This window comes from Macaca nemestrina, chromosome 3, assembly GCF_043159975.1.
Source record: "Macaca nemestrina isolate mMacNem1 chromosome 3, mMacNem.hap1, whole genome shotgun sequence".
NCBI classification, from domain to species: Eukaryota; Metazoa; Chordata; class Mammalia; order Primates; family Cercopithecidae; genus Macaca; species Macaca nemestrina.
Genome location: NC_092127.1, coordinates 118,470,841 through 118,495,288, shown reverse-complemented (window position 1 = coordinate 118,495,288; position 24,448 = coordinate 118,470,841). Strand labels below are relative to the sequence as shown.

Genomic DNA, 24,448 nt, shown 5'->3' with positions numbered 1-24,448 from the left:
TCTCTCCTCTCCTCCCCTCTCCTCCCTCTCCCTCATCCTCCTCCCTCCTCCCTCCTCCTCCCCCTCCCCTCCCCTCCCCTCCCCTTCACTCCCCTCCCCTCCCCTCTCCTCCCTTCCCCTCCTTTCCCCTGCCTCTCCTTTCCCCTCCCTTCCCCTCCCCTCCTCTCTTTCCCCCAGTTGTAAAAGTAGCACATCGCTAATGTAGAAAACTTGGGAAATACTAAGAAAGCATAGATTAAATTTTAGACTGGGCGCAGTGGCTCATGCCTGTAATCCCAGCACTTTGGGAGGCCGAGGTGGGTGGATCACTTGATGTCGGGAGCTCGAGACCAGCCTGGCCAACATGGTGAAACCCCATCTCTACTAAAAATACAAAAATTAGCTGGGCATGGTGGCAAGTGCCTGTAATCCCAGCTACTTGGGAGGCTAAGACAGGAGAATTACGTGAAACCCAGGAGGGAGAGGTTGCAGTGAGCAGAGATCACGCCATTGCCCTCCAGCCTGTGCAACATATCAAGACTCAGTCTCAAAAAAAAAAAAAAATTAAAACAGTATCATTGGAGATCCTACCACCAAGAGTGCTGTTGTTATCTATCTGCTTCCTGCATTTTGTTTAGCCATTACATAAGTATATGTATACTTATATGATGTTACGGGTTCATAATGTAGTCCACTGTAGTGCAAGCTGTTAACAGTGAATCATCAACATATTTTCATGTCAGTATTTTTCTGCTATGTGATTATTTTTAGTAGGTATGTAACGTTCTCATCTCTGTAATACTTATCAATCTTCTGTTGGACATTGAAGTTGTTTTCAATTTTTAGAGTAATAATACTGTCACTTCCATATATCATGCATTTTGATACTGGCCTACCTACTATCAGTGATTTTTTTCTATTTTTGTTTCTCTGAAAATATCTCAATTTCACCCTTTTTTTTTTTTTTGAAACAAGGTCTCATTCTGTCACCCAGGCTGGAGTGTGGTGGTAATAACATGGCTCATTGTAGCCTAAACCTTTTGGGCTCGGGCAATCCTTCCACCTCAGCCTTCTCAGTAGCTGGAACCACAGGCGCATACCACCATGCCCAACTAATTTTTAAATTTTTTGTAGGGACAGGGTCTTGTCATGTTGCCCAGTCTGTTCTTGAACTCCTGGGCTTAAGAGATCCTCCCACCTTGGCCTCCCAAAGTGCTGGGGTTATAGGTGTGAGCCACCATGCATGGCAGTTTCACCTTTTTTGAAGTGTTTTGTTTTGTTTTGTTTTGTTTTGTTTTTTTGATACAGTCTCGTTCTGTTGCCTAGGCTGGAGTGCAGTGGCTGATCTAAGCTCACTGCAGCTTCTGCCTCCTGGGTTCAAACGATTCTCATGCCACAGCCTCTTGAGTAGCTGGGATTATAGGTGTGTGCTTCCTTGCCCAGCTAAATTTTTTTGTATTTTTAGTAGAGATAGGATTTCGCCATGTTGGCCACGCAGGTCTCTAAACTCATGGCCTCAGTGATCTGCCCACCTTGGCCTCCCAAAGTGCTAGGATTGCAGGTATGAGTCACCGTGGCTGGCCTGAAGTGTGTTTTCATTGGCTATAAAGTTCTAAGTTGGTAGTTATTTTCTTTCAACACATTCAAGAATGTTTGGTTGCTTTCTGTCTTCCTTTCTTTTTGTTGAAGTCAGCTACCAGTCTTATTGAAGGCAATGTATTAGCTATATTCTTGCTGAGGATAATGTGTCTTTTATTTTTCTTGGCTACTTTTAAGACTGTCTTACTTTTAAAGCCACTTTGACTATGATGTGTTCAGATGTGGTTTTCTTTGTCGCTTTATGTTTATAGAGTTTTTGAATCTGTAGCTGGATGCCTTTTAGTTTTGGAAAGTTCTGTTATCACCTTTTCATATATTCTGCCCCTTTTTTTCTTTTAGATCCTAATTATACATATATAAAGGTAATTATCATGTTCCACATGTTGATTTTTTTTTTTTTCTCTGTTTTGGATATTTTCTATTGACCTGCTTCCAGTATGCCAAACTGTCTTCTCTTTTGGCAAAACTAATCTTTTGTATTCTTAATTTTACATTGTGGTTTTGAGTTCTAGAGTATTCCTTTGATCTTATTTTATAGACTTGTAATAGACTCCAGTTCTCTTGAACATACTAATTACAGTCATTTAAATGCTTGTTTTTTCCAATATCGGCATCATCTATTGGTCTGTTTATCTTGTTTGTTTTTCTGTTGTTATTGGTCATATGGTTATATTGTTCTGTCTCCACATGCCTGGTAAAGTTTTCCAAGGAACTTATCCATTTTATTTAACTTGTTGCATTTATTGGCAAAAAGTTGCTTATAATACTCTATTATTGTTCTTTTACTATCTGTAGAAAGTATAATGAGTCTAATATCTGTATAACCTGTAGAGATTTAGTATCATTCCCAATACTAGTAATTTGTGTCTGCTGCCCTTTTCCCTGATTAGTCTGGCTAGAAGTTTACTAATTTTATTGAGGTTTACTAATTTTATTGAGGTTCTTGAAAAGTTAACTTTTAGTTTGACTGCCTGTAGTTTTCTTATTTCTGCCCTGGTCTTTATTTCCTTTCCTCAGCTTATTTTGGGTTTAATTTGTTTTCTTTTTCTAGTTTCTTAAGATAGAAGCTGAGGTCATTGATTTGTGACCTTTTTTCTTTTCTAATGTAAGCATGCTATAAACTTCCCTTTAATTGTTTATAATTTATTTATTTGTTTTTTGAGACAAGGTCTCACTACTGCTCAGGCAGTGCAGTGGCATAATCATGGCCCATTGCAGCCTTGACCACTCGGGCTCAAGTGATCCTCCCATTTCAGCCTCCTGACTAGCTGGGACTACAGGCGTGTGCCACCATGCCTGGCTAATTTTTGTATTTTTTGTAGAGAGAGGGTTTCACCATGTTGCCCAGACTGGTCTTGAACTCCTGAGGTCAGGCAATCAGACAATGCCTTAGCCTCCTAAAGTGCTGGGATTACAGGTGTAAGCCACCATACCTGGCCACAGTTTATTAAAATTTTTTCTGAAGACAAAGATGTCACTGTGTTGCCCATGTTGGTCTTGATCTCCTGAGTTCAAGCAGTCCTCTTTCCTTGGCCTCCTGGAGTGCTGTGATGTGAGCCACCACTCCTGGCCGTTTCCAGTTTTTGATATATTATGTTTCCATTTTCATTCCATTCAGAATACTTTATAATTTCTTTTCTGATGTCTTATTGGGTCTATAGTTTATTTATAAGTGTGTTATATATTTTTCAGATATTCGAGGATTTTCCCGAGATCATTGTTATTTTTAATTTAATTCCATTGTGATGAGATAAATTGAAATTTATTTGGATTTATTTCATGGCCTAGAGTATATTGTCATGGTAAGGGTTCTTCATGTGCAGTTGAAAAGAATGTGTGTTTTGTTGTTAGGTAGAGTGTTTTACAAATGTCAATTAGGTTAAGTCTGTTGATTGTTTTGTTTATGTCTCATAATTTTTGATTGAATGCCAGGCATTGTGTAGTGAAAAAATTAAGCAAGCATTACCAGGTAATGGTACATTTTGCCGGGTTGGGAGAGGGGTGGGGGAAGGGGAAGTTCTATGCAGATAGGCTAGGGAGCTGCATTAATCTGTTTGCATTACTATGAAGGAATACCTGAGACTGGGTAATCTATAAAGAAAATAAGTTTAATTGGCTTATGGTTCTCCAAGGTATATAGGAAGCAAGGTGCTGGCATCTGCTTATAGTGAGGCTTAGTAAGCTTCTAGTCATGGCTGAAAGTGAAGGGAGAGCAGGTACATCACATGGCAAGAGTGGGAGCAAGAGAGCAAGGTGGGGCAGGTCCCAGACTTTTCAACAACCAGATCTTGTGTGAACTCACTTATTACCGAGGAGATGGTACTAAGCCATTCTTAAGAGATTTGCCCCCATGATCTGGTTGTCTCCTACTGGGTCCCTCTTCCAACATTGGGAATTACATTTACATTTCATCATGAAGTTTTGAGGGGACAAACATCCAACCCATATCAAGAGCCCATCATCTTAAATTATGTGGAGGCTGGGTTGCTATTTTAATAGTTTGTTATCCTTATTTTTCCTTATTTTTTCAGGTGTTATCTTCTAAGGCTTTCATTTCAAAGCCTGTTGGTCTTGTCCCTTTAGCAATGCCAAAGATGGGAAATTTCACTTTGCTTTTTAAAGTTTTTTAGTTAACTTTGTAGCCTTTTACCCTGCACGGTTTTAAAATTCAGCAAATATGCTGAGGGGAGATACCACCCTTAAGCTTGAGGTCCTTGCATGAAACTTTTTATGAGAATTAGTCTCCTAGTTTTGTTATTTCCGCCCTGTGTGAACACCAAAAGCTGTCCTGGCTTCTGTGTTCCTCAGCAACAATATTTTACACAGGTCAGGCCTCAATTTTCAGCCTCTAGCCCAAGCAATAATTAGGAAATACTCCCAGGGAAAAGACAGATGCTGGTCATCTAAATACCCTTAAAATATTCTCCCCATCTCTGAGCTGGAGGTTGCAGTGAGCCAAGATCACACCACTGCACTCCAGCCTGGGCGACAGAGCAAGACTCCATCTCAAAAAAAAAAGATTCTCCTCATCACTGTAATTTTAGACCTTCTTCTTTCCCATGCTTCCACAACTCTTCACTACCTTTAAAAATACGATTTTTATAATTTATTTAGCTTTTTAAGTTGTTCTTAGCAAGAATATTGGCCTGCTTCAAACTAGTTCATTTTACCTAAGTGCAGACAGTTTCCTATTATTATTATTATCATTTATTTTTGCAGAGATAGGATCTGATTTTGTTGCCCAGGCTGGTCTTGAACTCCTGGCTAAAGTGATCCTCCTGCTTTGACCTTCCAAAGTACTAGGATTACAGGCATGAGCCACTTTACCTGGCCCCTATTATTTTTTAAAGGTGTGCAGAATACTCAATCTTTATGAGCTGTTTTATGTAGTGTTCTTTAGGTATTTTGTTGTTGGGTTTCAGTTTTTGATGTAGTATGTTTTTTAAAATTGATTTGTATTGGATTATAATGTATATATGTTAAAATCTGCCCAATTTAAGTATGCAGATTGAGTTTTGACAAACCTAAACATTCTTGTAACCACCACAATCAAGAAGCAAAAAAAAAATTTTTTATACTGATACGGGGTCTTGCTGTATTGACCAGGTTGGAGTGTAGTGGCAATATAGCGAGGCCTTTGGCTCTCCAAAAAAATAGAAAAAGAATAGCCAGACGTGGTGGCATGCGCTTGTGATCCCAGCTACCCAGGAGCTGAGATGGGAGGATTGCTTGAGCCCAGGAGGTTGAGGCTGCTGTGAGCCATTGACTGCTGCTGGACTCCAGCCTGGATGATAGAGCAAGACTGTCTCAAAAAAAAAAAAAAAAAAACAAAGAAAATATTGTCACTGTATACAGAAAAGGCTGCTGAGATTTTGTTTAGGGTTGTATTTACTCTATAGATTAATTTAAAGAAAATTGATAGCAACATTGAGTCCTTTGATACTTGAACACAATATACCTCTCCATTCATTTAGGCCCTTCATTTTTCTCAGTAGTGCTTTAGAGTCTTTTAGTATACCTTTAATTGTGGTCCTTATCTTGTTCATTCAGCAGGTATATATTGAGCATCTCCTCAGTGCCAGGTACTGTTCTATTTGCTGGGGAACAAAGCCCTGCCTTCAGGGAGCTTATGTTCTAACTGAGGAAACCAGATGAGAAACTAGTGAGTTAAATATATGCTAGATGGATATTTGTACTGTGGAGAAAACCAAATCAAGGCGTCAGGATTAGAGTCTATTAGCATGTAAGGATAGAATGGATATTTTAGTTTTGGCTGCTATAATAAAAATACCCAGGAGTATTAGATACTGCAGTACGGCAGCACGTAGACTGTGTGCTGTTGAATTTGGTTTGTGAGTATTTTTTTTTTTAAGAGTAAAAAAATCAGTATTCATTAGGTTTATTGCTGTAGCTTTCTTTTTTTGTGATATCTTTGGTTTTGATATCAGGGCAATTCTGGCCTTTTAGAATGAGTTTGGAAATGTTCTCTCGCATATAGTTCTTTGGAAGAGTTTGAGGATTGGCTTGGTGATAGTTGAGAGTAGAATAAGCACTCGTTTCAAGTTTGGTGTTGTTCCATTGATGCTCCACTTGACTCGCTGCATATTACAACTGTAATTGTTAATTATTTCTGTGCTGGTAATCATAAGGTAGTACAACCTAGATTAAATGGCAAACAAATGTACAAAGCGTTTTATTACTTACCGGGTTCTTTATAAATGTTTTAAGACACACGCAAAAAGGAAAACATTGAGAGTTTACTGAAAAGCAAAAGTTTTGTAATGTGTCTTGAATTTAGTAAACAAGTATCCACTCTCCTACATCTTAAACAAACACTTTGGTTCTGTTTTATTTTTTTAAGATGGAGTCTTGCTCTGTTGCCCAGGCTGGAGTGTAGTGGTGTGATTTGGGATTACTACAACCTCTGCCTCTCAGGTTGAAGCTGTTCTCCTGCCTCAGCCTCCCGAGTAGCTGGGATTACAGGCGTGTGCCACAACGCCTGGCTAATTTTTGTGGTGTTAGTAGAGACAGGGTTTCACCATGTTGGCCAAGCTGGCCTCAAACTCTTGACATCAGGTGATCTACCTGCCTTGGCCTCCCAAAGTGCTGGGATTACAGGCATGAGCCACCATGCTTGGCCTTAAACAAGCACTTTTTAATGGATTTATGAACAATCACAAAAATCTTTAGTCAGTGAAAGGATTTAAATTACTTTCTAGGCAGAAAAATATTCTAATATGTATCTAAAATACTTAATTAAAAAGTGTTGGAAAAATATTTGGAGATCAAAACTTTTAGGTCATCATAAAAAAATCAATAACATCACATTTTGGCTTCTCACATTTTGGAGAGGTATATTGTGTTCATTCTTTGGCATGCGGATATTCAGTTTTGCCAACACTGTTTGTTGTAGAGACTGTTTTTTTCTCCATTGGGTAGTCTTGGCACCCTTGTCACAAGTCATTTGGTGGTATGTGCAAGGGTATATTTCTGTTCTGTTCCATTGGTCTGTAGCTCTGTCTTTATGTCAGTACCACACTGTCTTGATTACTGTTGCTTTGTAGTGTGTTTTGAAATAAGAAAGTATGAGGCCTCTAAATTTTTGGTTGTTTTTCAAGATTGGTTTGACTACTTGGGGGGTCCCTTGAGATTCTGTGTGAATTTTATGATGGTTTTGTTTCTGTTTCTGCAAAAAAAGTGTCGTTGGGAATTTGACAGGGATTACATTGAATCTTTAGATTGCTTTAGGTACTATGGACATTTTAACAGTAATGTTTAATTATTGTTAAAATACAGAATGTTTTTCCATTTATTTGTATTCTTTCTGTGATTTCTTTTAGCAACGTTTTGTAGTTTTCAGAGTACAAGTCTTTTATCTCCTTGGTTAAGTTTATTCCTGAGTATTTTATCCACTCTACCCTTCGGCCCCCCTCCACCCCCCCACCAACCCCTTTTCTTTCTTTAAAGAGATAGGGTCTCTGTCACCTAGGCTGGAGTGCAGTGGCACAATCATGGCTCACTGTGACCTTGAACTCCTGGGCTCAAATGATCCTCCTGCCTCAGCCTCCCAAGTAACTGGGACTAAAAGTATATGCTTCCACACTTGCCTAATTTTTTGATATTTTTTATAGACATAAGGTCTCAAATTCCTGGCTTCAAGCAGTCCTTCCACCTTGGCCTCCCAAAGTGCTAGGATTACAGGTTTGAGCCACCATGCTTGGCCTTTCCTCTTCTGATACTATAGTAAATTGGGATTTTTTTTTTTAATTTTCTTTTCCAGTTGACCGTTTTTAGTGTATAGAAACACAATTTTTGTGTATTGATTTTGGATCCTGAAACTTTGCTGAAATCATGTATTAGTGCTAACAGTTTTTTTGTGGATTCTTCTTTAGGGCTTTCTGCATATAAATCATGTCATCTGTATACAGAAGTAATTTCCTTTCTTATTTGAGTGCCTGTTATTTATTCTTCTTGCCTAATTGCTCTATCTAGGACTTCTGGTACTGTGTTAAATAGAGGTGATGAGAGTGGGCATTCTTGACTTGCTCCTAATCCTAGAAGAAGTGATCAGTCTTTTACCATTGAATAGGATGTTAGCTGTGGGGTATTCATATATGGTGTTTATTATGTTGAGGTAGTTTCCTTCTATTCTTCATTTATTGAGTGTTTTTATCATGAAAGGGTGTTCAATCTTGTCAAATGCTTTGGTTCATCAATTGGAATCACGTGGTTTTTGTGCTTCATTCTATTAATGTGGTATATTACCCTAATTGATTTTTGTGTGTTGAACCATCCTTGAATTTCTGGTATAAATCCCACTTGGTCATGGTATATAATCCTTTTAATGTGCTGTTGAATTTGGTTTAAGATTTAAAAAATCAGTATTCATTATGGTTATTACTGTGGTTTTCTTGTGGTGTCTTTGTCTGGTTTTGGTATCAGGGTAATGGTGGCCTTTTAGAATGAGTTTGGAAATGTTCCCTCCTGTTTTAGTTCTTTGGAAGAGTTTGAGGAGGATTGGGTTAATTCCTTTCTTCTTTTTTTCTTTTTTCTTTTCTTTTCTTTTTTTTTTTTTTTTTTTTTTTTTTTTTTGAGACGAAGTCTTGCTCTGTCACCAGGCGGAATGCAGTGGCGTGATCTCGACTCACTACAGTCTCTCCCTCCTGGGTTCAAGCGATTCTCCTGCCTCAGCTTCCTGAGTAGCTGGGACTACAGGCGCGCACCACCATGCCCAGCTAATTGTAGTTTTAGTAGAGATGGGGTTTCGCCATGTTGGCCAGGATGATCTGGACTTCTTAACCTCGTGATCCACCCTTCTCAGCCTCCCAAAGTGCTGGGATTACAGATGTGAGCCACCATGCCCGGCCTAGTTGATTCTTTTAAATGATTGGTAGAATTCTCCAGTAGAGCCTCCTAGGCTATTGTTGCTGTTGTTGAGATCTGCTTTTATTTCTTGATTTACTGACTTCAAATTATATCTATTGACTCATTACTAAGAAAGATGAGGATTAACTCACACTTTACTTAATTATTGTGCTAGGGTGATTTTTCTTTTCTGTGGTCTAAAGTCATAATGCTAGTGGAACTCAAGAAATAAAATATTTACTTATTTCTTCTTGTACTTCATCAGTTTTTTAAATCATGCCACTAGATTGCTTTGTATCTAGATGACTTTTTGTTTATCTTTTCCTCCCACAGTTTGTAATTGTCCTTTTTTCTTGATAGAGAAATATATACCTTTATCATATTCTCAGATATTTTTCCTGCTTGGATCATAATATCTGTTAACTGTTAGGTGGAATCCCTTTTCCTGGAGATAACACTCTTAGAGCCCTCATACTTCCTTTTTCAGTCTTGACAGGTTGTAAGCTGCTGTATATATGTCATTCTGAGATATTCCATGACTGCATTTCTGGTTAGATTTACTGTTTTAGATGCTACATCTTCCTCTTTTATGGCATTCTTCCTTTTTTAGCTGGAATGTATTTACTTTTGTGTGTGTGTGTGTGTGATGGAGTCTTACTCTTTTTCCCAGGCGGGAGTGCAGGGGTACAATCTTGGCTCACTGCAGCCTCTACCTCCTGGGTTCAGCCGGTTCTCCTGCTTCAACCTCCCCAGTAGCTGGGATTACTGGCGTTTGCCACCATGTCTTGCTAATTTTTGTACTTTTAATAGAGACAGGGTTTCACCATGTTGGCCAGGTTGGTCTTAAACGCCTGACCTCAAGTGATCCACCCTCCTCGGCCTCCCGAAGTGCTGGGATTATAGGCATGAGCCACCACATCCTGCTTTGAATGTATTTTAAATTAACTTCAGTATACAGAGTACTTACAATGTAATATCGTGAATTCTTGCATATCTGAAAATAGCTTTGGCCTGGGTCATAATTGCTTGATAGTTTGGCTGGGTGTAGAAATTAACTTTCAAATTAATTTTCTCTTACAACTTAGAGGTTTTTGGTCTATTCTGTTGAGCATCAAGATGGTAAGATGTCTGATGCTACTCCATCTTGCTACTTTCTAAATGATCCTTTCCCTCACTCGCAAAGACAAGCTTTAGTATCTTTGTCCTTTGTAGTTGTGGAATTTTATAATTATGTGTTTAGATATGAATTGTTTTTGTCATTCTTTGCTAGACTCAGTAGGTCCTTTCAGTTGAAATGCAAATGTCTCCCTTCAGTTATGGAAAATGTTCTTTTACTATTTCCTTGGTAATACTTCTTAGTCTACTAAGGTGGGAGGATTGCTTGAAGCTAGGAGTTTGAGACTAGCCTAGGCAACATAATGAGACCCCATCTCTACAAGAAAATTAAAATATGAGTTGAGCATGGTCATGCGTGTCTGTAGTCCTAGCTACTTGGGAGGCTGAGACTGGAAGATCACTTGAGCTCAGGAGTTCGAGGCTGCAGTGAGCTATGATTGTGCCACTGCACTCCTGCCTGGGCAACAAAGTAAGACTGTCTCTCTTAAAAGCTAAAAAAATAGATAATATCTTTATCTTGGTCTTTTTCTAGCTGTTGTTTCTTCTTGTATGTCTAGGGATCCTTATTGTTAATTCATGGTTCTTGCTAAAGGACTGTCTTGATTATATTAGGTGCTGCTGTTGGTTTCCTGTATTGTAGTGGTGGACTTGTTTTCTAATTGCCATCTTGGAATGAGAAGACTGTTTGTCAACTCTTTGTACATAGTTGGAGCATCTCTTGTTTCCTGGCAAGTTAGGTTTAGGGCAGAAGATCAGGGAACCTGTTTTTAGGCATAGGAGCTTTCCAACTGCTGTATAGAAATGGACTCTACAGATACAAATATTCACACCAGAAGACCTAGTTTCTTTCTGTTCAGTTTGTTAACTGTCTTTAGAAAAAAAAAGAGTATTTCACCTTTTGTACCTATAGGTAACACTGGCCCTTGCTTAGTCGTTGAGGGGGTAGGGAGAAAGAACAGGTGAAGCTTTCTCTTGTTTTCAGCCTCTTTACCTACTAACACTGAGCCTAGAATCTCTGAAAGATTGACTTCGACCTCCACTGTAGTCCTTTCATGTGTAGATTTTGGGCTGTGCTTCACTTAGTTCTGTTTAAACTTAACACACTTGGGTCTCCTTTCTGTTCTCCAGAAATCTATTGTAAACACTTTCTCTCTGTTCTTTTCATTGTCTTACAGATTTATTCTTTTTTGTTTGTTTTTATGTGCTCATCTGCACAGACTTTCTGCATGGCAGGGGCGGCAAACATGAGTGTTTATCATCATCATCGTCATCATCATCTCATTCACTCCCCAAGTTTCTTTAAAATAAGGCAGTTGGGGGTGGGGGTGAAAGAAATAGTCATTTCACCCCTAAATACTTCAATATGTTTAATTTATTTATTAATTATTTTTTTGAAATGGAGTTTTGCTCTTGTTTCCCAGGCTGGAGTGCAGTGGCATCATCTCTGCTCACTGCAGCCTCTGTCTCCTGGGTTCAAGTGATTCTCCTGCCTCAGCCTCCCAGGTAGCTGGGATTACAGGTGTGCACCATGAGACCTGCTAATTTTGTATTTTTAGTAGAGACAGGATTTCACTGTTGGTAAGGCTGGTCTCAAACTCCTGACCTTAGGTGATCCACCCACCTCGCCTCCCAAAGTGCTGGGATTACAGGTGTGAGCCACCACACCCAGCTGATATTTTCTTTCATAATCTCAGTATCATTATCACACCTAACAAAATTAATACTTCCTTAATATCATAAAACACCTAGTTCATATTCAGATTTTTTCAAAAATGCCTTTTTGTTGCTTTATTTGAAACAAATAAATATTTGAATCAGGTATATACCTGCCAGTTATTTTTTTTAGTCTTTTAAAAATTCTGTTTTCTCTTTTTCAGTCATGCCTATATAATGATTGAATCTTTTTTTAAAAAAGATATTATTTGGGAGAGGAATGACATCAGTTTGTAGATCATCTTTGATAGAAAATGTTTGGGCAAGCTATGTGTTGTATAGTTTTGTTCTCTTTGATATCCTAAGAAAGTAAAACCTGCCCCAAACATGCTGTTGTTTTTACAGGATGTTTTAAACATATTTAACAGCATATAGAATAGTAAAATGAACTCCTATGTACCCATCACCTACTTTTAGTGATTTATTTACTCAACACCTCTCGTTTCATCTATACTTTAATCTCCTTACCCTCTTCTAATATTATTTTCAAGTGTATTCCACATATTATTTATCTGTTAATATTTTAAAGTATATTTCTAAAAATGATTACCACAGTAAAGACTCCCAAGTCTTTTTACCTTCCATGTTGAAGGAACTGGGTCTATTTTTCTTTATAATGTTTCACGTTCTGCGTTTTCTTATTCCTTTTGATGTCATTTTACTTATTACTTTGATACAGAGTCTCGCTCTGTTGCCCAGGTTGGAGTGCAGTGGCACCGTCTTGGCTTACTGCAAGGTCTGCTTCCCGAGTTCATGCCATTCTCCTGCCTCAGTATCCCAAGTAGCTGGGACTACAGGCACCCACCACCTTGCCTGGCTAATTTTTCATATTTTTAGTAGAGACGGGGTTTCACCGTGTTAGCCAGGATGATCTCGATCTCCTGACCTCATGATCCGCCCACCTCGGCCTCCCAAAGTGCTGGGATTACAGGCGTGAGCCACCGCTCCCAGCCTAGAACTTTTTTTTTTCCGTATTGTCGACACTGCACCTCTTCCCCAGAACTGGGGGCAGACACAGTAGTGTGATTTGGAGGATGAGAAACTGTCTTAATTTACTGTTTTAAGATTTCTTTGCCTTCTTGAATGTGACATTACTACTGTTGAGAATGTATGATCTAAAGGTTCATAAATTCTAGTTAGACTGTTAACAAGAATATTCTGTAAGTAGTACTGTTACTACATATTATATCATGATACATGGTTGTCCCAGTGTTAGAGATGTTAAGATTGATAAGTGAATTCAGTTGGTGACAATATGATCCATTGTGAAATTCACCATTACTTTTTCTCCTAATGGTTTTTAGGGTTGATGATTTTTGCCTATGTGTGTAATTTCTTTTGTTCTTAGTTGAAATTTTTCTTTAAAGGAGTAGCTCTCAGTACTTTGGTCCCTTTGCCTACCTTGAAATACAGTTTGACAGGACAGGCAAGGAAAATGCTTTGTTAATTTCCTATTACAGATTGAATATCTCTTATCTGAAATGCTTGGGATTAGAAGCGTTTCAGACTTCATATTTTTTTCCGATTTTGGAATATTTGTAGTATACTTTTCAGTTGAGTGTCCCGAAAATCTGAAATCTGAAATACTGCTTTGAGTGTCATGTCATTGCTCAAAAAGGTTCATATTTTGTAGCATTTCTGATTCTTGATTTTTGTATTAGGCATACTCAACCTATACTTAAATATTTTCTTATTAACCCTTGGCATACCATCAGTACACACTGGAATTTTTTTTTTTTTTTTTAAATAGCAGTTCTAACTATTGAAGGACTAATAATTTCTTGACTGTCATTTTTTCTTAAAGGCCTTTGAAAGAAGAAAGGTAACATATACTTAAATTTTTTTTTTTATTTAGCCAGGTGTGGTGGCTCATGCTTGTAATTCCAGCACTTTGGGAGGCTGAGGCGGGTGGATCACTTGAGGCCAGGAGTTTGAGACCAGCCTGGCCAACATGGTGAAACCCCGTCTCTACTAAAAATACAAAAAAAAATTAGCTGAGCATGGTGGTGGGCACCTGTAATCCCAGCTACTTGAGATGAATATTGCAGTGAGCCAACATTGTGCCATTGCACTCCAACCTGAGCAACAAGAACAAAACTCCATCTCAAAAAAAAAAAAAAAAATTATTCATTTATTTAGAGGCAAGGTCTTGCTCTGTTACCCAGGCTGGAGTACAGTGGTGGGATCATAGCTTATCGTAACTTCCAATTCCTGGGCTCAAGCGATCTTCTTGCCTCAGACTTCTGAGTAGCTAGAACTATAGGCATGTGCCACCATGTCTGGCTGTTTTTCTTTTTTAAATTTTTTTCTAAAGAACAGGGTATGTGGCCCAGGCTGGTCTCGAACTCGCAACCTCAAGTGATCCTCCCATGTTGTCCTTTCAAAGTGCTGCGATTACAGACATGAGCCACTGTGCGCAGCCAAGATTTTCTTTTTAAAAACTGAATAAAACTCATTCTTTCATTGCTTATATTCCTGTAGCTTTAAGGATTGTGATTCATCATTCTAAGACTTGTTTCATTACTAAGATTTGTTTCATTCCTTTCATAACATATTACTCATCAATTATTTCCATCCCTCCTAAAAGATAATATGAAAATGGAAAAATGATGGAACCACCTAGGAGAGTGATAGAATATGGAAATAAATTGTCACTTTTGTATTTTTTTGTTTGTTTGTTTTTAAGATTTTTGCATTTCCCAAAGTATTATATCATCTTTCTAGAAGTTATATGTCTGGAGATACCATCATTGTAGGCTGCTTTCTGCTTTCATTAGAAACAGTTGAGAATTTAGAAATTTTCATTTCTGCCCATTATGGCAAAGAGGAAAAATTACAGGAAGATGTTTCACATCTCTTTGACAAACCAGCACATAAATGCAAAGAGAAAAATAAATGCACTTCAGGCTTTATTCAATAGAAATTTCATGTGAATCACTGGACCATCATTGTCCAATAGAAATTTTATGTGAACCACAAATGTAAGTAATAGGTATAATTTAAAATAAAAAAATAAAAATAGGTCAAGCAAGTTAAGCAAAATCTCAGACTGTACTTATTCGTATAATAGGTGAATTTTCTCAGACTCAGAAATCAATGCATGAAGAATTATATTTCTGAGTGAAAAAATAAAAATATAGTTATTCTTATCTAGTCAGTCATTTAACAGGTGTTAATATTTTCTGTTTTCTTTTTTCTTTTTATTTATTTATTTATTTTATTTTTGAGACAGAGTCTCACTGTGTTGCCTAGGCTAGAGTGTAGTGGTGTGATCTCGGCTCACTGCAATGTCTGCCTCCTAGACTCAAGCAATTCTCCTGCCTCAGCCTCTTGAGTAGCTGGGACTACAGGCCGGTGCCACCATGCTCAGCTAATTTTTTTTTTTTGTATTTTTAGTAGAGAGAGGATTTTGCTGTGTTGGCCAGGCTGGTCTTCAAACTCCTGGCCTCAAGTGATCCGCCTGCTTCAGCCTCCCAAAATACTGAGATTACAGACATAAGCTGTTGTGCCCAGCCAGGTATGAGTATTTTCTGATAAGCCTTACACCATCCTGTTTTGCTAGAATGATGTGTTCTTTCATCTTTTATGATGTTTGCATGCCAAAATTTACTAGATAACAGTTTGTAATACTAAAGATGTGTAACAAAGGTGACTGGAAGGAAATAGATTATTTAAAAAGAAAAAAGTTGTTTGATTGCTCATTTTAATTGGTACTTAAAAACAAGAATGTCTTGCAGTTTTGGTGCAAAAAAAGATGGTATCCACTTTTAATAAAATTATAAGCCATCAAAGGTTTCAAAAAATTCTTCAATTTTTTTTAAATGAAATTGCAAGAAGAGTCAAAATATTGATAAGCTGATATGAAATTAGAGATATGTATTAGAAATCTGGAGAAGTATTAGAAATATATTTGAAATGTATGTAGAGATGTATCTGGAGAGGTATTAGAGATGTATGTGAAACCTGGAAGCAATACAAGATGATTATGTTCCAGATTCATGCATGGATGATCAGTCAGTTGCATTCAGAGGACATTGCCATGTCATGTAGATACATTTTCAAAGCCTCAAAAAAGGGAATAAAAATTTGGTTGTGATATGTTTAATTTTTTAAGTGTCAGTAATTTTTTTTATTATCCTTTTATTCTCGTATAAATAATTCATAAAGTGACTTGAAAACATAAAGGGTCCGTTGGACCAAGAAGGTGTAAATAGTGATGACTGTTCTGTACCCTGAGGGTTGACTCGATACTCTAGCTACTCTTTGGTCACAAGTGAGAGTTTTACATTTGCTCGGTTGTCTTTTTGAGTCAGAATCTTGCTCTGTCACCCAGGCTGTAGTGCAGTGGTGCGATCTCGGCTCACTGCAAGTTCCGCCTCCTGGGTTCACGCTATTCTCCTGCCTCAGCCTCCCCAGTAGCTGAGACTACAGGTGTCCGCCACCATGCCTGGCTAATTTTTTTTTGTATTTTTAGTAGAGATGGGGTTTCACTATCTTAGCCAGGGTGATATCGATCTCTTGACCTCATGATCTGCCCGTATGTACATGTGCATATTTGTATGTTGTATATGGAGATGCATACATATATATGAGAGAGGGAAAGTGCATTCACAAATACATATATATGGTGGAAAGTGTACAGATGTGGCAGATTGTTAACAGTTGATGAATCTAGGTGAAGAATGTATGGCTGTTAATCTTATTATTCTTTAAGGGGTAAGATACCTGTTTAAGTTACCTATTTTTCCAACTACTTTTTCTGTTCATGAGGTTTAGCATGTTTTCTTACGTTTATTGGTTCTTTATGCTTCTTTTTAAAAAAAAAACAAAAACATAGTTTATTACTGGTTCACATCTTTTGTCTTATCTTTTTTTCTTACTGATATGTAGTATCTTGTTAGAACTTCGGATACTAATCTGTGGTATATTTTCTCAGTCTGATTTGTCTTTTCATTTGTTTATGGGATATTTTGGTAATTAGAAAAGTTAAGAATAAACATTAAATTAGATTTAATTAGAATGAAGCCAAATATATATATTTTTTTAAGTTTGTGTTTGGCTTGTTTTCCTTTAAGGTTTATGATAGTTTTAAAAAGTTATTTTCTACTCTATACATATGAAGGTATTGTGTGTTTTCTTCTAAAAATTTCTGTTTTGCGTTCATATTTGGGTCTGACGCACTTGGAATTTGTTTTCGTGTGGTAAGAAAGAAATCCAGTATAACTTTTTTGCCCTATTTGGGTACCTGTTGTCTCTGTACCGTTAATGGATAGTCCATTCTTTCCCTCTTTGTTTATAATGCTGCCTTTTTAGTGTATGTATAACTCTATTTCTGATCTTCTCTCTATCTTTGTTTTGAAAGACCCATATTATAAGGCTTGATTATTTGTAGGACTGCTTTCTCCGTTTTCTTCTTCAAATTACTGTAGCTATTCTTAGCCTTTTGCTCTTCCACATAAATACTAAGATCAGTTTGTCTAGTTACATACACACTCATATATGCATACCATATGGAAATAAATCAATATAAGATATTAATAAAAATTGCATAGCATCCATAGATGTATAGATGTATTTAGAGAGAATTCAGAGGTGAGGAAACTGAAATTCAAGCAAAGTGAATAATTTGCTCAAGTATGTCTGAGTCTGAGAGGCCCATTTCCTTTGCATACTTGTAAAGGCCAGTAATTCATGAGGCATTACCACTACAGTATAACAGTAGCAAGAATCAGAATTTGGAGAGCACCAGCACACATCTAAAATGTATAAGTGAGCTTTGTAAAACATAGAAATTTGAGCCCGGCATGTTGGCATATGCGTGCATTCCCAGCACTTTGGGATGCTGAGGTGGGTGGATCACCTGAGGTCAGGAGTTCAAGACTAGCCTAACATGGTGAAACCCCATCTCTACTAAATACAAAAAATTAGCGACGCGTGGTGGCGCATGCCTGTAATCCCAGCTGCTTGGGAGGCTGAGGCAAGAGAATCGCTTGAATCTGGGAAGTGTGGGTTGCAGTGAGCTGAGATCATGCCATTGCACTCCAGCTCTGGCAACAAGAGCAAAACTCCATCTCAAAAAAACACACAAAAAACATAGAAGTTTGAATTTATGTGACGGATAAATTAAGGGACACAAATTACTGTAGTTCCATTTAAAATTGAATTTTTTTCTAGTGCATTTTAGAAAGAAACTGTTTTACCAGTGTTAAAGTTGCACTTTTGTAAGAATATCTGTAAAAATATTGTAGACTGAAGAAACAGTGAGCATAAACTTGGAGGTGTGACAAAATTTGATGTATGTAGTGAATAGCAAGTAAATGGAAAGGGTTAAATCATGAGAGACTCGGAAGAGATAATGCTGAACCTTGGGGACTAAATCTGGAGTTCACAAAGGAGTTGTTATAGGGAGCAATTTTTATATCTCAGGAATTTGAGTGACATGATCAAATATGAATGTTAGAGTCTTCTGATATAAAGCAAGGGATGGATTCAAGAGGGCTGGTGCTGGAGGCAGGGGATGGGAAGAGGAATTTATGAAGATTAATTCCAGTCACAGAATTGGGAAAATTTTGAAGGAGTAAGGGAGAAAGAGTATTTAAAATGCCTCTAAAATTTGTAGCTTGTATGAGTTTAACATTACCTCACTTTGTTTCCTTAGAACTGAACCTTAGTATTAAAAATACTTTGGAGGGAGAAAAACCCTTTATGTCTACTGTGGATTTGTTTATTTTAAATGTATATTGTAAAATTAATATAAATTTGAAGCAGTAGGATACCTGTGTCAACAGTCTGTTTTGCCTCAGGTGTTGTTTTCTAGGTGTTGTTTTCTGTTTTCATACTACAAAAGCAGATCCTCATAATGATATTTTAGGAGTTGAATTTTCACCAGTTCATCTGCACAGTAGGGAAAACTATTGCTGTTAGTAAATGAGGTGTTGATGACCCTTGGATATAGTTGGCATCATAATCCTAAAACTTTCATCTGTAATTAATGGGAGCAAGGCTCATAGAAGTCAGGGTGTTGGGAGAAAACAGATACTTCACTTGATTGGTGTGGGGGCAGTGATAATTTTAAGGATTGTGATATGAGGTTGTTGCTTTTGATGATTCGGTGGCCTTAAAAAGGTAGTTAGATTTAGCACAACTAATTGCCAATGTAAGGCGTACTCTGGAACCCAGAGGGCTTCTATGACAGTTTTATAGGATAACAGAATCTTACCCTGTTGGCTTCAGGAAGACTGTGCTAAAATGTTGGCCTTGAATCAGATTATTAAGGTGATACAACTGCAGAGAAGACTAAATATGCAAACCTTGACAGGTCTTCTGTGTCTCAGTCAGTGCTCTAATAGGGAGAGAGTGGATCCCTGTACTTCAGAATTTTTAATCCTACAATTCCTGCTGAAGCTTCCTGGCAAGGAGAAACATCCCATTTCCCTCTGGCAGAGGAAAGACCCCCTACCACCCCCCCGTCCTCATTGCTTGAAGACTGTGCAGTGATCCCATCCAAAGAAGGAGCTTTGTTCAATGACGTTTTTTTATTTTATTTTATTTTATTTATTTTTTTGAGGCAGATTCTTGCTCTGTTGCCCAGGCTGAAGTGCACTGGCCAGTCTCTGCTCACTGCAGTCTCCGCTTTCCGGGTTCAAGCAATTCTCCTGCCTCAGCCTCCTGAGTAGTTGGAATTGTAGGTGTGTGCCACCACAGCCGGCTACTTTTTGTATTTTTGTATTTTCACCATGTTGGTCAGGCTGGTCTTGAATTCCTGACCTCAGGTGATCTGCCCACCTTGGCCTCCCAAAGTGCTGGGATTGCAGGCATGAGCTACCACGCCTGGTCCAATGACGTTTATTCTTAAGATCTGCCTCTACTATGACTCGTTATCCTCTGGTTAATAACTATAGTCAGGGTCTTAGCACAGCCCAATAAGAGAATTACAAGCCCTGCTCCAGAAAGAACTATCCTGTATACAAAAAGAATTGCAGGACTGCAGGCTCAGTGACTCGCACCTATAATCCCAGTGCTGTGGGAAGCCAAGGCGGGAGGACCACTTGAGGCTAGGAGTTCGAGACCAGCCTGGGTAACATGGTGAGACCTTGTCTGTACAAAAAACTTTTTAAAAAATTGGCTGGGCGTGGTGGTGTGTGCCTGTAGTTCTAGCTGCTCCAGAGGCTGAGGCGGGAGGATCACTTGAGCCCAGGAGTTTGAGGGTGTAGTCAGTTATGATTGTTCCATTGCACTCCAGCCTGGGCAACAGAGCGAAACCCTATCAAATAAAAATAAAACAAAATAAAATTGCAGGACTTGAATAATAAGCATCTAGAGAAACCAGGGAAACAGGTATGAGAATGTTTTGAAAGGTGTTGGATTAGATGGGGGGCAGAATATAAGGTTAGCTTGAGGAAAATGTATTGACATGAGGATACTCATTGATGATCTGGGATTCAGTGTCATTCCAGGGCATTGGAGCTGCCTCTTATAACTTGTCGGTTGTCTTAGTCCATTTGGCTGCTGTAACAAAGTATCTTAGTCTGACTAATTAATAAGCAACAGAAATTTATTATTTACAGTTCTAGAGACTGGGAAGTCCAAGATCAAGTTGCCAGCAGATTCAGTATTGTGGTGAAGGCTCATTCTGGTGCCTTCTTGCTGTGTCCTCACATGATGGAAAGGGAGGGGAACAAGCTCCCTCGGGCCTTTTATAAGGGGCACTAATCTCATTGATGAGGGTGGAGCCCTCATGACTTAATTACCTGCCAGAGGCCCCATGTCTTAATACTACCACATTGGGGATTAAGTTTTAACATAAGAATTTTGGAGGGACACAAACATTTACACCATAGCACTGATACAGTTCTTTGACGTCTGGGCACAGTGAATGTCTACAGTCAGCCTTTTAAGGAAAGATGGTATCATGAGGAAAACAATAAATATTTGGGATTTTTATTTAGGAATTAATACCCTGTGGGAAAATCTTTGCCGGATCTCTTATGTCTCTTTAGCACTGATCAGATAAATTCTCCCTGTCTTCTCTCCTCTGCATTTACCCCAAATAGGCCAGTTTTCTCATGGCTGTACATAGCTTGGTAATGTCATACCTCATGTTTGCTTTGTCTCCTTATCTGCCTTATTTTCTTTAACTTTCTCTTCATATCCTGACATTATACCCTCTCTTCCCTAAGTGTCAGTTTATGATTTTTGCCTCAGGTTATCCTTTTAAAGCTGAAACAGTAGCTCCCAAACTTACTATGACCACAACTCATAGTAAGAAATAATATTTTATGTTATGACCTAGTACACTCATACACACTCAAACACATATCTGAAACAACAGTTTCAGGAAGTACCCTTTACCATAACTAGGTGTCCTGCGGTCCGACTCCCAACCCCCACCATGTTTCATTTTTTAAATGCTGGTTATAACCCCTATATTTCTGTACCAAAGGGTAAAAACATTTGTAATTTTGTTAAGGGTGCTGATATAATGTTCTCTATAAAGTTTATATCAATTTATATTCCCACCATCAATGTGTAAGAGTAGTGACAAAGCCAACATTCTACTACTGCTATCCCATAATCATTAAGGAAATTGATTTTGTAATTCTGAAACTCCCCAAAAAGATATCTCTAGGCCCAGTTGGTTTCACCGTAGAGTCTAATCTACACAGTCTCTTCTAGAAAACTTCTAGAAGAGAAGGGAACATTTCAAGTATTATCCTGATACTACAACCAAAGGCAGAACAAAAATAACAAATTAACCAATATTATTTGTAAATAGAGACACAAAAATCCTCAACTAAATATTAGCAAATAAAATTCAGCAACATATAAAAATAATCATTTTGTTTTGTTTTGTTTTGTTTTGTTGTTTTTTTGAGACACAGAGTGTCTCTGTTGCCCAGGCTGGAGTGCAGTGGCGTGATCTCGGCTCACTGTAACCTCTGCCTCCCAAGTTCAAGTGATTCTCCTGCCTCAGCCTCCCAAGTAACTGGGACTACAGGCACGTGCCACCACACCCGGCTAATTTTTTGTATTTTTAGTAGAGACAGGGTTTCACCATGTTAGCCAGGATGGTCTCGATCTCCTGACCTCATGATCCACCCACCTCAGCCTCCCAAAGTGCTGGGATTACAGGTGTGAGCCACCATGCCCGGACAACAGACTCTTATACTATAATAATCATATGGAGTTTATTCTAGGGATACATGGCAGGTTAAATATTAAAAAATCAATGTGATCCACCACATTAACAGGCTTAACTGATGGTTTGTCCAAAATCATATTATCAACAGTATATTCAATTATGTGTGCTTATGTAAAAGTGAAATGAATGACAGGAATGATACAAAGGATAGGAGGGAGGTATTAGGATTATTATGTGGTACTTGCACTACCCATAAAGTGGTTTAGTGTTACTTGAAAGCAGACTTACATTAGTTGTAAATGTATATTGTGAACTCCAGGGCAACTACTGAAAAAAGTGAAAAAACAAAAGAAAATGAAAAAGTATGCCAAGAAAGGAGAGAAAATAGAATCATGTAAAACTACAACAGGCAGAAAAAGACTGGAAGACTAAAATAGGAATAAAGAACAGCAATCACAAATATGGTAGCTACTAATCTAACTATATCAATGATCCCTTTAAATGTTAGTGATCTCAGCACACCAATTAAAAGACAGTGCCGGAGTGGATGAAAAATCCAAGCTTAACTTTATGTTGTCTACAAAAAAACCACTTTAAATATAGATACATAGATTAAAAGAAAATGGATGGGGAAAAATACAGTATGCTAACACTAACCAAAAGAAAGCATGAATAGCTATATTTTAATTTCAGACAGAGCAGCTTTCAGAGCAAGGAAGTTATCTGGAATAAAGAGGGGCATTGCATAAATAATGATAAATGGGTCAGTTCTCCAAGAAGAGATAGTAGTCCTAAACATCTATGTGGCTAACAGTGGAGCATCAAAGTATGTGAGGCAAAAACAGAACCGCAAGGAGAAACAGATGAATCTGCTCTTATAATGGAGACTTTATCCCATTGTTAGAAATGGACAGTTCTAGCAGACAGAAAACCGGTAAAGACATAGACGAGTTCAACAGTGCTGTCGAACAACTTGATATAATTGACATCTATAGTCTACTTCATCCAACAACAGCAGAATACACATTCTTCTCAAGCCTATGTGGAACACTCACCACGAGAGACAACATTTTGGGCCATAAAACACCTTAACAAATTTGAAAGAATAGAAATCAGACAGTGTCTGTTCTCAGACCACAATATAATTAAAGTAGAAATCAATAACAGAAAGAGAGCTGGAAAATCCCCAAATACTTGAAGATTAAACAACACTCTTAACACATGTGTCAGAGATTCTCAAGAAATTTAATTTATTATTAAAAATTTTTTTATTTTCATCTTTTTTTGCACACTACACTGATGTATCAAGAGAAATCTAAAAATATTTTGAACTAAATGAAAATGAAAACAACCAAATATGTGGGATGCAACAAACGCAGTGCCTAGAGGGAAATTTATAGGGTGGAATACGTATATTAGAAAAAAGTAAAGATCTAAAACCAAAGTTTCTACCTCAGGAAACTACAAAAAGTAGAGCAAATTAAATCCAAAGTAAGCAGAAGAAAGGAAACAATAAAAATTAGAGCAGAGGCTGGTTGTGGTGGCTCACGCCTGTAATCCCAGCACTTTGGGAGGTAGAGGTAGGCGGATCATGAGGTCAGGAGATCAAGACCATCCTGGCTAATACAGTGAAACCCCATCTCTACTAAAAATACAAAAAATTCAAAAATTTAGCCAGGCATGGTGGCGGGCACCTGTAATCCCAGCTCATTGGGAGGCTGAGGCAGGAGAATCACTTGAACCCGGGAGGCGGAGCTTGCAGTGAGCCGAGATCTTGCCACTGTACTCCAGCCTGGGCAACAGAGCAAGACTCCGTCTCAAAACAAACAAAACAGCAGAACCAGTGAAGTGGAAAACAAAAAATCTTACAGAAAATCAACAAAACCAAAAGCTGGTTCTTTGAAGAGATTAATAAAATTGATGTGCTTCCAACTAGACTAAGGAAAAAGGACACAAATTACTAATAGAAGACATGAAAGTAGAAATCATAACAGATTCCCATTTATATTAAAAATATTAAGGAATATTATGAACAATTCTGTACCCACGAATTTGATAACCTAGATGAAATGAACCAATTCCTTGAAGGACGCAATCTGCCAAAAGTCATGCAAGAAATAGACAATCTGAATAGTCCTATATCTATTAAATTGAGTCAACAATTATTTATAATCTTTTAAGATAGAAATCACCAGGCCGAGATGGGTTCATTGGTGAGTTCTAATTCTACCAAACATTTAAGGAAGAAATTATACCAATATTAACAGTCTCTGAGAAGACAGAAGCAGAGGGAATACTTTCTAACTCATTCTGTGAGGCCAGTATTACTTCAATACCAAAACCAGACAAAGATACTGCAAGAAAAGAAAACTGTAGACCAATTGATCTCTTATGAATGTAGATGCAAAAATCCCCAATAAAATATTAGCAAATCAAATTCAACATTTATAAAATGAACTATATGCTATGATCAAGTGGGATTTATCCAAGGCATGTAAGAAATTAATCCGTCACATTGACTAGCTAAAGAAAACA

General features: G+C 37.9%; 1 protein-coding gene across 14 annotated transcripts in view; it reads left to right on the top strand.

Moving 5' to 3' along the window:
- LOC105463534 (clock circadian regulator) overlaps positions 1–24,448 on the top strand; it is a 120,534-nt gene that overhangs the window by 6,698 nt on the left and 89,388 nt on the right. For 4 of the 14 annotated variants that reach the window (XM_071093374.1, XM_071093373.1, XM_071093372.1 and 1 more), the window contains exon 1: positions 13,745–15,289. The exons of 7 other annotated variants lie outside the window; for them this stretch is intronic. The gene's annotated coding sequence lies outside the window, so the exon portion shown is untranslated. Of the gene's footprint in view, positions 1–13,737; positions 15,290–24,448 lie in introns of those variants that run through there. 3 more of the 14 variants (XM_071093368.1, XM_071093367.1, XM_071093376.1) reach the window with 2 other exon arrangements.